General features: G+C 33.0%; 1 long non-coding RNA gene across 1 annotated transcript; it reads right to left on the bottom strand.

Annotated features, from left to right (window-relative positions):
• Positions 1 to 3,110: 3,110 nt before the first annotated feature.
• On the bottom strand, positions 3,111 to 15,336 carry LOC123553752 (uncharacterized). The gene is made up of 4 exons (XR_008369697.1): positions 15,302 to 15,336; positions 12,937 to 12,975; positions 10,567 to 10,605; positions 3,111 to 7,635 (listed from the first exon to the last, which is right to left on the bottom strand). It is a non-coding gene; the product is annotated as an uncharacterized LOC123553752 (long non-coding RNA).
• Between the last annotated feature and the right edge of the window lie 2,246 nt (positions 15,337 to 17,582).

Below are 17,582 nucleotides of genomic sequence, written 5' to 3'. Positions count from 1 at the left end.
CTAATGTCTCATGTTCCATTGCATTCAAATAGATCTTATGAATAAATATATAAGAAACTTTATGATTTGTTTGTTTGGGTAAACCTATTATTTGTGGCAATGTAATATAAGTTCACTCTCACAAACGGCCAGACTATTTGAAGACTATTGAAATTATTTCAAAAGTGAATTTTTGTTGTCTCTCTAGGAGATATGATCTAGCAAAATAGTTCACACAAAAGTCACCATATCACGTGAATTTGTATAATGTATTGCATTGTGTTTTCGGATAACTGTAATAAATTATGCGTTAATAAAGGGATGTTCTGTTCTGTTCTATAATAACACTTATAAATGGTATAAAATAGGACATCAGAATTAAAACCGATAGTTATTATCAACACTTGCAAGGCAGGAAACAAAAGAAACCAAAGGGAGAGAGCCTCCATACGCATGAAGTATGCTTTTAATGTTTGCAAGAGAAACTGTTACTTATTTGGCATGCTGTGAAAAACGGTAAATTTAATATATACGCTTTGTGGGGTTCTTATCAGGTATGTGACGCGTTGTGGTTTCTATTTATTATTTTTTATAAAATTTGGCAATAAAAGAAATAGACAAGTAACCTATGAGGGCTAACTCCGCCCAATCATTGCTTAATTGTTTTTATAACGTCAGAAATCAGATTTTATGCTAAGCTTGTTCACTTAGACCCAGCTTGACATTACAGAATACCTTAAGTTAACATAGGTTTACATAAAACCTCGAGGTACCTTGGCGATATCTTAAATATGGGCAACCTATTTTTTTTAGAAATCGTGAAACACATATATCCAAAGAGTTATAACTTGTTAAAGCTAATATCTTATATCTAAAAGGTCATTCCTGGACATTTTACTTTTTCTACTGCTTGTCTGTTCTGCTTTGTCTATTTGTTTGTGTGGGTGTGTAGGTGTTTGTGTGCATGCGTGTGTGTCCATGCCTAGACTGCCGTCGTTTGTGGTCCAATAGGCTGCCTTTTTTAACGTTGCTTTCCCTAATTAATATTCATCCTTGCTTTTCCCCCCTTTCACTAACACCTTTTCCCTTTCTCTTACCCATCCACATTTTTATATTAAGTAGTTATTTTAGATGTACTTGTTGTTGGAATTTTTAAGTAACCTGCTATATCCTTCCACTACAATTCCTATTTGTGGCGGGCCTACTTTGAGATGTTTGGCTCTGGCTGTGTTTGCTGCGCTCTGTGCTTCGGGGGTAATCTACTCTTAATTTAATTTATATATTGTTGTACACCCAACTGCAAGTTTTGAATTTTTTTGAATAAGTTATTATGAATGTCTATAGTGCTTAATTTACATTTAGTCTCTGTGTGACCGTTACGAACTGGCTTGACTTCAAAGATTGTGACCGTTTTTAAAACTAGAATTAACAGTTTTAGGACAACAGCAATAGACTATCTAAAAGTTTAATCGTAAAAAATCCCCCTATTTGTTTTAGAAATTTGAAGCAACACCATACATGTTAACATCCCGCTATAACAGTGGAAATAGAATATTTTGAATTTCAAAAATATCTTGATTTACTATAGATTTATTTTAAAGAAAATCTATTTTGATAATGATTGTAAAGGGGGGGGGGGGGGGGTCCCAGTTAGGTGTCTGCGCAAAATGTTTTTTGATTTTATTTATACTTTGTGGTAATATACCTACATGTATTAAGTTTCATTAACAAGTGTTACTGTTACCAGTTTTGACCTACTTTTATATATATTCACATTTAAAGTGGGTGGGGTAATCTGACATGTGACCAGCCAGGAACACAATTTCTGTTTTTTTTTTAAAAAAAATGGTTCAAACCTTTTACCTGAAACTTTCATGATAAAATAACTATGCAATTGGCATTCACACAATATGTCGCATTTTAAATTGTACTGAATACTTTTTTCATCACAGAGCCACAAAGTGGTCTAATCAAATTTACTGATTTTCTATGGACGAACTTTACCAAAAAGCTAAAACATTTTTCATTAGTTGAGATATTAAGGTGTTACTTTCAGCAGATATTATAAACTAAATAAACATTAAAATGACAGTATATCAGTATACTCTGATTAATATTGGAAGAGTGGTACACTCTCAAACTGGGAAAAAGTGGGTGGGGTAAATAAATATTCGAAGCAACACTACAAAAATTGTGGAGTTGTTAAGCAATGGCCTCATATTGTCTATTACTATAGGGCACGGACCCAGATTAAAAATAGGAGATGCGCAAATTCATATCATGATCAAGACTAAGGCAAGGTTTCATGAATCTGTATCAAGTACTTTTTGAGCTAGGCGTGCCACAAGGTGAAAATGTGCATTTTTTACTATTTCAGGGGCCATAACTCTAGAAATAGGGGGCGGAGCCAAACGAAAAATAGGAGGTTTGCAAGTTCATATCATTATAAAGACTCATGCAAGATTTCATCAATTTATATCAAATACTTTTTGGGCTAGGCGTGTCACAAGGTGAAAATGTGCATTTTTTACTATTTCAGGGGCAGTAACTCTAAAATTAGGGGGCGGAGTCAGACGAATAATAGAAAGTGCGCAAGGTCATATCATGATAAAGACTCTTTCAAGGTTTCATCAATTTATATCAAATACTTTTTGAGCTAGGCGCGTCACGAACTTCGGACGGACGCACGGACGGATGGACGGACGGACGCACGGACAAGAGCAAATCTATATGCCCCCACCACTCATGGGGGGCACAATTAAGATAGTAATAGACAATCTGAGGTCATTTCGTAACAACTGCACAATTTTTGTAGTGTTGCTTCGAATATTTATTTACCCCACCCACTTTTTCCCAGTTTGAGAGTGTACCACTCTTCCAATATTAATCAGAGTATACTGATATACTGTCATTTTAATGTTTATTTAGTTTACAATATCTGCTGAAAATAACACCTTAATATCTCAACTAATAAAAAATGTTTTACCTTTTTGGTAAAGTTCGTCCATTGAAAATCAGTAAATTTGATTAGACCACTTTGTGGCTCTGTAATGAAAAAAGTATTCAGTACAATTTAAAATGCAATATATTGTGTGAATGTCCATTGCACAGTTATTTTATCATGAAAGTTTCAGGTAAAAGGTTTGAACCATTTTTAAAAAAATAACAGAAATTGTGTTCCTGGCTGGTCACATGTCAGATTACCCCACCCACTTTAAATGTAAATATCTATAAAAGTAAGTCAAAACTGGTAACAGTAACACTTGTTAATGAAACTTAATACATGTAGGTATATTACCACAAAGTATAAATAAAATCAAAAAACATTTTGCGCAGACACCTAACTGGGACCCCCCTTTCTGCCATTTCGAACACCAAACAATTTTGAAATTTCATTTGTTTATTTGTTTATTTTCGTTTTGATATTGATTGTTTTAAACCAGAATATATTAGTGAAAAACTCTGCTTTACATGTCTTTATTTATTGACTCTGCTAGAAACCTGTTGTCTCAAACAGAAACAGTGTAAACGGGTACTAAAGGAGATCATATTTCATTTTTGCTATATTGTACATTTTGTTGCACTGTGTACTTTCTTCATTCTATTTTGTGTCTATTCTATATAATTATGTCTCCCCCTCACACTAAGGATACATATTAAGTTTCCCCTGTTCGTTCGTTACTCTGTCCATACTGTACATTTCTCTGACGTCATTCATTTCGTAAGCTTTCATGTGGCTATTTTTCTTTTATGTGGATAGAAGATCAAAAGCGAGGACAAATGAGTAGCAGCATAATTATCATTTATGTAGGAACTACCGTCCGTCCATCCGTCCGTCACATTTCTTGTCCGATCAGTAACTGGAGAACTATTTGAACTAAAACCCTCAAACTTCATAGGGTGGTACGACCATCAAAGGTCAATGTCTCAGCAACCTGAACATGAAAAACCATTTCCGATCAGTAATTTGAGAACCACTTGACCAAGAATGTTGAAAAATGATGGGATGATTGAATATGCAATATGCATGGACCGCCATTGATTTTGGGGGTATCTTTAGTAAAATTCAAGGTCACAGGGGCCTGAACACGGGAGATAATTACCGATCAATAACTTGAGAACTACTTGATCCAGATTAATGAAACTTAGTAAAGTGTTTGGATATGCAAATAACATGATCCCTATTAATTTTGAGATTACGCTATTAATGGTCAAGACCATAGGTGAAAAAATATGTACAACCAATTCCGATTACCATCTGGAGAACCATTTAACATAGAACCTTCAAACTTCATAGGGTTGTAGGTAGAGCTTATACAGTAGATGACCCTTTAGTTCTGGGAGCCTCTCTATTAAAGATCAAGGTCATAGGGGCCAGGACACGAAAAACTATTCCCGATCAATAACTTTAGAGCCATTTGACCAAGAACCTTCAAACTTCATAGGGTGATAGGACTTAACTAAACAATTGCTATTATGTTTGGAGTCACTGCATCAAAGGTCAAGGTCACAGGGGCCTACACATGGGAAAACACTTTCTGATCAATAATTTGAGAACTACTTGATCAAGAATTTTGAAACTTCATAGGATGATTTGATATGCAGTAAATATGATCCCTAAAGATTTTGGGATTACTCTATTTAAGGTCACCGCCACAGGGACCTGAACAAGGAAAATAATTTTTGATCTATAATTTGAAAACCACTTTCCCCAGAATGTTGAAACTTGGTAGAACGATTGGATATGCAATGTAGATTGCCCCTATTGATTTTGGGATTACTTCAGTAAAGGTCAAGGTCACATGGTTCTGAAAATGGGAGACCTAGATTGTTGAAACTTAATAAAATGATAATATATGCAGTGTTCATGACCCCTATTAATGTTCAGGTTACTCTATTAAAGCTCAAAGTCACAGAGGCCAGAATATGGAAAACATTTCCGATCACTATCTGGAGAACCATTTGACCTAGAACCTTCAAACTTTGAAGGGTTGTAGGTAGGGCTTATAAAGAAGATGACCCTATAGTTTTGGGGTCACTATATTAAAAGTCCAGGTCACAGGGGCCAGGACAAGGAAAACCATTTCCGATCAATAACTTGAGATTTGACCAAAAACCGTCAACTTTTATAGAGAGTAGACATTTTCTTTTTGTAGTACAATACTTAAAATAAACATTTTTAATTGGACAGGCTCAATACTGTCTTATCAATGTAACATTCAGTAAAATGGATATACTCATACTGTCTTGTAATAAAACATCATTTGTAATGAAAAGGCATTGTGTCAAGTAATTTTATGATTTTATTGTTATTATGGTTGAAACATCATTTTCTGTTGAGGTCAGGGAACACTAAACCTCAGACTTTCGTTATTGTGATTACAAAGAAAATGAGAAAACATAATGGTTCGTGATACTAAATGTCGGGACAAAAATAGTCTAACTGTCCAATTATGGAATACTGACCGGCAAATAAACCAAAACAGTAAAATCGAAAGCTAACGTTTTGGCTTTGTTAGTGTCGTCTTCGTTAACATCAATACCTTGCCTACAGATCTGCATGTAAGGTCATATCTCGGCATTCTTTGCATGTGCTGGATCAAAACCTTACATAAGACATTTTTTGTCATGAAACCTACGGAAATAACCAAGTTAAATATCTATTGATTGAATCTCATACACATTATTGTCCTTTCTTAAATTAGAAAATATATCTAAGTTTTACATGTAAATTATTATTAAGCTGTATCTCAGAAAAAAAATGTATTTGTTGAGTTTCTCACGTTGCAAACAATCGCCTCGATAGCCTTGTGGTAGAGCGTTCGCTTCGAGTGCGGGATGTCTTTGGTTCGATCCCCGGTCGCGTCATACCAAAGACGTGAAAAATGATACAAGTAGCTTCCTTACTTGTCGCTCAGCACTGATAGGGAAACTGGCCTCTTCTTTCAAACCCTCGTATCAGGAATGAGGTGTCGAGAGTGATTAATATATGCTGTAGGACTTGTTTCACAATCGACCTAAAATTGATTAGTATAAAGTACTACGTATTTAATTAAAACTTCACATAGTGCTCCCAGTCATCAGATCAACAGAAATAACCAAGATGAAAACAGAGATTACATTGTACTTTAAAAAGATGATTGCTGTTGAAGAACTCTTACGATGATAACTAATGATTTCAGTCCATCAACTTTCTTTAGAAACTTATTCAAAATATGTCCCTTACCTGACCTAGAAAATTTAGTTGAAGTTTTGAATACAAATTGTTGTCATTACCATAATAACAAGAGCTGTCCGTAAGACAGCGCGCTCCACTTTTGGGGATCTGACAGTAAAATGAATATATGTCTGAATAAGAGACCGCTACTATAGAAGGAAGATACACCAAGGGGCATAATTCCATCAAATACACAAATTAGAGTTATAAGGATTGTTACAACAAATGCAGATGATGATGGTATAGATATATTTTGAGTTTCAAGTCATTTTCTTATATAGTACTAAAGTTATGTCCAGAAAACGAAGTTTGTTAAAACAATTTAAGTAAAAAAGGGGCATAATTTGGTTAAAAATACAAATCAGAGTTATGGGAATTATTACTTATTATTGCAGATGATGGTGATAAAGATACATTTTAAGTTTCAAGTCTTTATCTTATATTGCATTAAAGTAATATCCAGAAAGCGAAGATTGCAAAAAATGTTTAAGTACAAAAGGGGCATAATTCTGTCAAAAATACAATTAGAGTTATTGGGTATGTAACCACACATGCAGATGATGATTATAAACAAATAGATTTAATTGCAAGTCATTATCTTTTAAAGAACCAAAGATATGTCTATTAATACAGCTATCGAAAAAATTTAACGTGAAAATAATTCCAAGTATAACTCATTGGTGACCTTGACCTTGAGTATAATGGGCCCAGCCCCTGCATATACTATGTTTGTATGCTGGACAATGTTTATGAGAACTTACAGTAAGGTATAAGCAAAAGTAACAAAGTTATGACAGAAAAACAAAGGTTGCCGAAAAACTTTAACCTTAAAAATAACGTAAGTATAAGACCTTGGTGACCTTGACCTTGAATAAAATGTGTCCAGTCCCTGTAAATATTTTGTTTGCATACCGGACAATGTTTATGTAAAGTTACAGTAAAATATAAGCAATAGTAACAAAGATATGACAGAAAAACAAAGGTTGCCGAAAAACTTTAACTTTAAAAATAACGTAAGTATAACACCTTGGTGACCTTGACCTTGGGTATTATGGGCTCAGCCCCTACACATATTTTTTTAGCATACTTGACAATGTTTATGTGAAGTTACAGTAAGATATAAGTAATATTAACAAAGATATGACAGAAAAACAAAAACTTTAACAAAGAAGGGTCACGCCGACGCCGACGTAGTATATACTCCGAATAGTGGAGCTAAAACTTAATTTGTATTAAATTGTAATAGTTTGAAAGACGGTTTTGCAAGTCTTGTCCAGCCATAGTCCTTGTTTAACTTAGGAGTTTTCGAGTAGTCGAGCGTGCTATAAGCTAGTTATCAATTTTTACAGAGCCATGTCCAGCCCATCATTTTCCAAATTGGGACTATCATGTATCCGCCTCTTATATCTATCTATAGCGGCGTTCCATAGTCTACGAAACTGAAATGTAGTAAACCTTATGTGACATCACATGTAAACAGACACAAACATGCGATAACGCCATGCTAGCAATAATCATGTAAAAACCTGTCTAAATGAATGTTTTGTCGATAAACGTCCATTTCCTCAGAAATTTGTTTAAACTCAAGAACATCACATTTGAACGGTAATGTTAACATTCGAAATTTATGTCTTACATCAATTTATCTGGTTACTTTACACACCTATACCTTGTTGGTATATATATATATTCGATCTTGTGAGAGATCACGTTATGTAGATTTGATACGAAAAAGTAAAATTCAAAGTCATTATGGTTTATTTCAAACAAATGTGATATAATACTCAAGAGACCAAATTTTCAATCTGATCTACGTAAACCATGTTCAGCTTATTTATAAACTTGATCAATTACGGTAGCAAATTTGATAACTATGTCGACTCATTTTAATATAGTGTTAACACTCAAGATTATATAGTGCCAATTTGTCCTTCATAAAATTGTACGAATGTTCGTTTTTATAAACTTAATATCTTAGCTGGAACTTGGTCATCTTAGGAATAAAGTTTTGTCACTAGTACAACTCAGAGAGAACTTAATGTTCCTGTAATTAATTAAATTCTCTCAGAATGTTTTTTGAAAAATGTTTGGTTAGAGACTAGGTTTTCCTAAACTTAAACATTAATCAAATTTTAGGACAGCATTGTCAATTCTCCATATACTACATTTTCATCCTGATCTACGTGAAACCAGATCAAAATGTTTGCCTCAATGACATGAAGTTCAAATCGGAAATTCGCCATTTGAAGTACAATTTAGGTCAGATGAGCGATATAGTGCCATCACATATATGGATGGCTCACGTTTTTTATTTTCTAAGGATGGCAGATGAGAGAAATAGAGAAATGTTATCGCAATGTCTAAGGTTCCCTAAGATATTCGGTTAAAACAATAATGTTCAATTTTGAGTAAACATATAAACAAATATTTCCTTGTAAAATTACATACGTAAAAAATGCAAAATGACTGATACACTACATCGTCTTCCTGTTGTCATTATCCTGAGATTCAAGGTAGACACTGTAAAAATTTAGTTTTGTAAAGATAAAATTATTGGTGTTTACAGTTTTTCTGTTTCCTTTTAATACGCAGAAAATAGATAAAACTTAGGTAGTCCGATCAGCTATCAGTTCCCCTTATTATTCCTCAGTTTGAGTTTTAGAAATAGACAAAGTGCAACCTGATGATATATTTCGGTTTATATCGATTTATATAGTGAAAGATGCTGTACATACTAATATTCAATTACTTATACTGATGATGACATCAAGCTGAGCTAAATATTGTAATCATCATGTGTCGTCAACAGTTTTACACTAAAAATGTTTCATCTTGCTAATCTAATCTTAATAAAACTAAGTATAAATGTTTTACTCAATATAATTTCTGACTCATTAAAAATTGGGCAATCCAGAGTATAGACCTAGGACAAATATTATATAAACAATGTTAACAATGCTGGACACGATTAATTCTGCTTTTGCAACCAGTGTAAATCATGATCAACCTGCACATCCGTGCAGTCTGATCATGATTTGCGAAGTTCGCCAGTCAGTCAGTATCTTTTTGGTAAACAACCATTTTAACAGTTAATGATACTGTCCAAACTGAATGACGGTCAAGTTCATTATAGAAATTTTGTAGGGTCCATGTTTTCTATTTGCTCTTCACTAACTAGGTGATAACGTTCGGTTGTTATGCAGTCTACGTAAAGTTTCAAAATAGGTTTTTTTCTGGTAAAATAATTTGATCACTAAGTCCAATAATATAAAAAGACAAATTAAACAACAGAGGCCACAGTTTTTTCAAGCTGTTCACTACCTGTTGTTGATGCAAAATATATCAAGTCTCAAACTCTGTCTTGTGTAATGTCTACAGTTTGGCCACTGGGGTAAACCGTAAAAAGCTTGTTTTCATTACGCGAGCTACATTTTTTTCAAAATCGTCATGGCATATTGTCAGGAATGTTTATCTTTTGAATTCTCGTTCAGTTTCGAAATTGGTCATTTAGGATCAAAAACTATGTCACTGGATCAAATCAACGAAAATATTGTTAAAACTTGAGGCCACATTTTTTATCTGACTTTAATAAGTTTTGTCATAGTGTTTGTCTTGAAGAGTCTAGGGCCCTCCAAGCAAAAACACTAGTGTCTGTGGTTAAGTTATAGAAATACATCGTTCACACTCCAGAGACAACTTGTCGGCTGTTCAACCCGTGGAGTCGCGGAACCCACGTAGGTCACAACCATGACCTCTCATATAAAAAAGCGGACTCAAGAGAGGTTCAATTAACCTTTAAGATTGCATCACAGTCGAGTTTGAACAAAAAGTGGAAACTGATAGATTACAATTTCTACTTGATTTTCACAAAAACTTGTCCATTATGCTTGCTTTACTGAAATCTAAGTCAGGTTTGAAACTGGGGTATCAAGTGCACAACATGATTGTCGAACCATTATGATATCGTATTAACACTCAAGTAGCCTCACATCCGGCTTTATAACAATAAATCATTTTTTCATCTGGGCAATCTTAGGATTAAAAACAAAAAACTGAGCAAGACAACTCATACAGTACCATTAGGAAGAAAAGATATGGTTAAATGAGTAAAATACATTACTCGAGCCCCGTTGGCAACGACCATGACCTCTCATATGACACCTGTAATGGTTTGAAGTCAACTTGTTATTCTTGAAATGTGATCAGAATGGTCGTCTTTATAAAACTTAAATAACATTTTGATCTGGGCTATTTCAGGAATAAAACTAAGTCAATAAGACAAATTATAGAGTACCATAATAAACATGAAACAACAATTTGCCTGTTATATTATGTTAAAAAGTTAAGAAGAAGAAGGATTGATACACTACCAAATTTCCAACTCCTCTTGATGCACCATTTTCCATTTCCTGAAGAAAACATTTATACATTGTAAATAAATGATTTATAAAGCCATGAACTCATTTTAACTCTACCAGCAGATACAGGAAACTTTATGAGTATATCTCTTTTGGTGTCCATTCATTTTCATATTTAGTGCAATCATAACAGCAAATATTTTGTAATATGCATTTATACGAATAGAATCTATCTACTCACTTAAAGATATGAAAATTTTATTGGGTCCTAAATTAAGGTGTACTGTTTTGTTTTTTGTAAGTAGAAAGTGTGTAAGAATTCTGTATTTTGATAGACGACTTTTTCTTTATAATTCACTTTCGTATCAAGAAAACGATTACTGAAGACATGGTACACTTGACTGGAAATATCAAACACCCCACATGGCAAGATTCGCAGGTCGAAACCTGAAGTTGGTGTTTATTGCGCGGACAAGAGTAAATATGCGCATTTTGTTTGGTAGTAGATCACAACTGACTGGCATTTCACTCTGACAAAAATTTCATGAAAAACAGATGGAGAAAAAAAAACGGTGTTCTATAAAGATACACAAAAAGACCTGAACTTGTCGATTTTTATATGAAACAAAGGAGATTTGAGTTACTGACCTTCAACCTAGAAATTAACTTACTTATGCTCAAAAGGTATAACACCGTTATTTGTATTCATTTTTTGACCCAGAATTCGCATCTAAAATGTCTCACTTAATAATAAAAATTATGATAATTACAAAAAATCTGATCTACCTGCCATAATTTTTTGAGCTGGTTACCGGAAACAAAGCATTTTTAGACCCTATGTCGAATCATTGTAATATTATGTTAACACTCAAAATTATATATTGCCAATTTGTCCTTCATAAAATTGATGCGAATGTTTGTCTTTATAAAGTCAACATCTTAGTACTGGGTCATCTTAGGAATAAAAGTCTGTCACTAGTACAACTCATAGAGAACCGTGGTTGACATGCTAAATGTTATTGTTTCTACCTGTAAATAATCAAATTCTCTCAGAATGTATTTTTTTAAAAGTTCTGTTAGAGACTAGGATTCCTAAACTTAAACATTAATCAAAATTTTGAACAGCATTTCCAATTTCCCATATACTACATTTTCATCCTGATCTACGTGAAACCAGATCAGAATGTTTGCCTTTATGACATGTAGTTCAAATCGGAAATTGGTCATTTGTAGTACAGTTTAGGTCAGATGAGCGATATAGTACCTTAACGGCTCACGTTTTTCATTTTCTAAGGATGGCAGATGAGAGATTAGAGATATGTTATCGCAATGTCTAAGGCTCCCTAAAGAATTCTATTCAAAATGAATTTTCAGCTTTGAGTAAAAATATAAACAAATATTTCCTTGTAAAATTACATACGTAAAAAATGCAAAATGATTGATAAATTACATCGTCTTCCTTTTGTCATTATCCTGAGATTCAAGGTAGACACTGTAAAAAATTAGTTTCGTATAGATATAAATTAACTTGAACAGTATAAATATACACATCAAAATTTCAGTGAATATCTCGTTTGATATGTATTTTAGTGCTATCAAAGAATCAGTGCTCTACTTTGAAAAGAGCCTTTATATGTCTAGCATCTATCTACTCACATAATGATATCTATGTTTTATTAGTGCTTACAGTTTTTCAAGGAAGTGGACTCAAGAGTGGTTCAATTAACCTTTAAGCTTTCATCACAGTCGAGTTTGAACAAATAAGTGGAAACAGATAGATTACAATTTCTACTTGATCTTCACAAAAACTTGTCCATTATGCTTGCCTTACTGAAATCTAAGTCAGGTTTGAAACTGGGCCATGAAGTGCACCACATGATTGTCGAAACATTATGATATCGTATTAACTCTCAAAAAGACTTAGATCCAACTAGATATTGATGCGATATGATCAGACTGTTCAGCTTTAAAACATGAAATCATATTTTTATCTGGGCCATATTAGAATTAAAAAAAAAATAACTGAGTAAGACAACTCATACAGTACCATTAGCAAGAACAGATATGGTTAAATGAGTAAAATACATTACTCGAGTCCCACGTTGGTCACGACCATGACCTCTCATATGACACCAGTAATGGTTTGGTCAACTTCTTATTCTTGAAATGTGATCGGAATTGTCGTCTTTATAAGATTTAAATCACATTTTGATTCGGGCCATTTTAGGAATAAAACTAAGTCAATGAGACAAATTATAGAGTACCCGAAGCCAGATAAAATATGGTTAAATGTGTAATATACATTTTGGAATAAACATGAAACAACAATTTGCCTGTCATATTATGTTAAAAAGTTAAGAAGAAGAAGGATTGATACACTACCAAATTTCCAACTGCTCTTGATGCACCATTTTCCATTTCCTGAATATAAAAAATTTGTACATTGTAAATAAGTGATTTATAAAGCCATGAACTCATTTTAACTCTACCAACAGATACAGGAAACTTTATGAGAATATCTCTTTTGGTGTCCATTCCATTACATATTTAGTGCAATCATAATAGCAAATATTTTGTAATATGCATTTATACGAATAGAATTTATGTACTCACTTAATGATATAAAAATTTTATTGGGTCCTAAATTAAGGTGTACTGTTTTGTTTTTGTAAGTAGAAAGTGTGTAAGAATTCTGTATTTTGATAGGCGACATTTTTCTTTATAATTCACTTTCGTATCAAGGAAACGATTACAGAAGACATGATACACTTGGCTGGAAATATCAAACACCCCACATGGCAAGTTTGGCAGGTCGAAACCGGAAGTTGGTGTTTATTGCGCGGACAATAGTAAATATGCGTCATTTTTTTGGTAGCAGTCCACAACTGACTGGCATTTCACTATGACAGAAATTTCATGAAAAACAGGTGCAGGCAAAAAACGGTGTTCTATAAAGATACACAAAAAGACCTGAACTTGTCGTTTTTTATTGAAACAAAGGAGAATTTGAATTACTGACCTTCAACCTAGAAATTAACTTACTTATGCTCAAAAGGTATAACACACTTATTTGTATTCATTTTTTGACCAAGAATTTGCATCTAAAATGTCTCACTTAATAATGAAAATTATAATAATTAAAAAAATCCGATCTACCTGCCATAATTTTTTGAGGTTGTTACCGGAAACAAAGCTTTTTACACCCTATGTCGAATCATTTTATTATTATGTTAACACTCAAAATTATATATTGCCAATTTGTCCTTCATAAAATTGATGCAAATGTTTGTCTTTATAAAGTCTGCATCTTAGTACTGGGTCATCTTAGGAATAAAAGTCTGTCACTAGTACAAATCATAGAGAACCGTGGTTGACATGCTAAATGTTATTGTTTCTACCTGTAAATAATCAAATTCTCTCAGAATGAATTTTTTTAAAGTTCAGTTAGAGACTAGGATTCCTATACTTAAACATGAATCAAAATTTTGAACAGCATTTCCAATTTCCCATATACTACATTTTCATCCTGATCTACGTGAAACCAGATCAGAATGTTTGCCTTAATGACATGGAGTTCAAATCGGAAATTGGTCATTTGTAGTACAGTTTAGGTCTGATGAGCGATATAGTGCCTCAACTGCTCACGTTTTACATTTTCTAAGGATGGCAGATGAGAGATTAGAGATATGTTATCGCAATGTCTAAGGCTCTCTAAGGTATTCGGTTAAAAATTAATTTTTAACTTTGAGTAAAAATATAAACAAATATTTCCTTGTAAAATTACATACGTAAAAAATGCAAAATGATTGATACACTACATCGTCTTCCTTTTGTCATTATCCTGAGATTCAAGGTAGACACTGTAAAAATTTAGTTTTGTATAGATATAAATTAACTTGAACAGTATAAATATAAACATCAAACTTCCAGTGAATATCTTGTTTCATGTGTATTTTAGTGCTATCAAAGAAACAGAGCTCTACTTTGAAAAGAGCCTTTATACGTCTAGCATCTATCTACTCAAATAATGATATCTATGTTTTATAGGTGTTTACAGCTTTTCAAGGGAGTGGACTCAAGAGTGGTTCAATTAACCTTTAAGCTTTCATCACAGTCGAGATTGAACAAATAAGTGGAAACTGAGAGATTACAATTTCTACTTGATCTTCTTAAAAACTTGTCCATTATGCTTGCCTTACTGAAATCTAAGTCAGGTTTGAATCTGGGCCATCAAGTACACCTAATGATTGTCGAAACATTATGTTATCGTATTATCTCTTAGGAAGCCTCAGATCCAACTAGATATTGATGAGATGTGATCAGACAGTTCGGCTATTTAACATTAAATCATATTTTTATCTGGGCCATCTTAGGATTAAAAAAAATAACTGAGTAAGACAACTCATACAGTAACATTAGCAAGAAAAGATATGGATAAATGTGTAACATACATTTCTCGAGCGCCACGGTCACGACCATGACCTCTCATATAACACTCGAAATGATTTGAAGTCAACTTGTTATTCTTGAAATGTGATCAGAATGGTCGTCTTTATAAAATTTAAATCACATTTTGATCTGGGCCATTTTAGGAATAAAACCAAGTCAATAAGACAAATTATAGAGTACCCTTAGCCAGATAAAATATAATTAAGTGTGTAATATACATTTTGGAATAAACATGAAACAACAATTTGCCTGTTATATTATATCAAATAGTTAAGAAGAAGAAGGATTGATACACTACCACATTTACAACTGCCCCTGATGCACCATTTTCCATTACCTGAAGAAAAAATGTTATACATTGTAAATAAATGATTTATAAAGCCATGAACTCATTTTAACTCTGCCAACATATACAGGAAACTTTATGCGAATATCTCTTGTTGTGTCCATTCCATTACATATTTAGTGCAATCATAACAGCCATTTTTTTTTAATATGCATTTATACGACTAGAATTTATCTACTCACTTAATGATATAAAAATTTTATTGGGACCTAAATTAAGGTGTACTGCTTTGTTTTTGTAAGTAGAATGTGTGTAAGAATTCTGTATTTTAATAGGCGACATTTTTCTTTATAATTCCCTTTCGTATCTAGACAACGAATACTAAACAAATGACACACTTGACTGAAAATATCAAACACCCCACATGGCATGTTTCATAGGTCGGAACCGGAAGTTGGTGTTTATTGCACGGACAAGAGTAAATACGCGCCATTATTTTTGGTAGCAGACCACAACTGACTGGCATTTCACTATGAGAGAAATTTTATGAAAAGTAGATGCAGGAAGAAACCATGATCTATAAAGATACACCAAAAAGACCTGAACTTGTCGTTTTTTATATGAAACAAAGGAGAATTTGAATTACTGGCCTTCAACCTAGAAATTAATTTACTTATGCTCAAAAGGTATAACACCATTATTTGTATTCATTTCTTTTACCCAAAATTTGCTTCTAAAATGTCTCACTTAATAATAAAAATGATAATAATTAAAAAAAAATCCGATCTATGTGCCCTATTTTTTGAGCTTGATACCGGAAACAAAGCATTTTAGACCCTATGTCGAATTATTTAATATTATGTTAACACTCAAAATTATATATTGCGAATTTGTCTTTCAAAAAATTAATGCGAATGTTTGTCTTTATAAAGTCTCTATCTTAGTTAGAACTGGGTCATCTTAGGAATGAAACTCTGTCACTAGTACAACTCATATAGAATCCTGGTTGACATGCTAAATGTTATTGTTTCTACATGTAATTAATTAAATTCTCTCAGAATGTTTTTTTTTTTTTGTTTTTAAAAAGAGTTTAGTTAGAGACTAGGTTTTCCTAAACTTAAACATTAATCAAAATTTGAACAGCATTTTCAATTTCCCATATACTACATTTTCATCCTGATCTACGTGAAACCATATCAGAACGTTTGCCTTAATGACATGTAGTTCAAATCGGAAATTGGTCATTTGTAGTACAGTTTAGGTCAGATGAGAGATATAGTGCCTCAACGGCTCACGTTTTTCATTTTCTAAGGATGGCAGATGAGGGAATAGTGAAATGTTTTCGCAATGTCTAAGGCTCCCTAAGGTATTCGGTTAAAAATTAATTTTCAATTTTGAGTAAAAATATAAACAAATATTTCCTTGTAAAATTTACATACGTAAAAAATGCAAAATGAATGATACTCTACATCGTCTTCCTTTTGTCATTATCCTGAGACTCAAGGTAGACACTGTAAAAATTTAGTTTTGTATAGATATAAATTAACTTGAACAGTATAAATATACATATCAGACTTTCAGTGAATATCTCGTTTCATGTGTATTTTATACTGCTAAAAAAGAGTTAATATACGGGAGTGTACGGGATCCCGTATATTATCCGTATACGGGAAGAAATACGGGAAAACTAAAATACGGGCGTGTAAGTGGCTTATTTATTTTAAAGTCCGTATACTAATAAAATACGGATTTCCGTATATTATGAAATACGGAATTCTTAGTATACGATACCCCGTATATTATTGAGATACGGGAAATTCTAAAAAGGGTTATTCTGATCGTATACAACACCGTATATTCCCGTATATGTCTAGTGTTCGGGAATACATAAATCAGTTTGTATATTTCGAAAATGCAGGGATTAAATTTCCCGTATATTCTTCCTATACAACTCCGTACATTTTCCGTATATGCAGGAAATACGGGATTTAAATAATTTGTATATTTTGAAAATACGGGACGTTCATGCTTGGTATATAATTCCGTATTATTCCCGTATATGCCAGAAATACGGGATTTAAATAATATGTATATATTTTGAAAATAGGGGACTTATATTTCCCGTATATTCTTTGTATACAACTCCGTATATTTCCCGTATAGGCCGGATACGGGATTTAAATAATTTATATATTTCAAAAATACGGGATGCAATCAATATGTGTTGTGTAAATTATATTCTCCGGCCATTTCAAAGGTCAAACGTTTTGCATGCCTTCGAACTTGTACGTGT

Source organism: Mercenaria mercenaria, unplaced genomic scaffold (genome assembly GCF_021730395.1).
Source record: "Mercenaria mercenaria strain notata unplaced genomic scaffold, MADL_Memer_1 contig_749, whole genome shotgun sequence".
Taxonomy (NCBI): domain Eukaryota; kingdom Metazoa; phylum Mollusca; class Bivalvia; order Venerida; family Veneridae; genus Mercenaria; species Mercenaria mercenaria.
The sequence above is the reverse complement of the archived record's forward strand: the minus strand, read 5'-3'. Positions and strand labels throughout refer to the sequence as shown.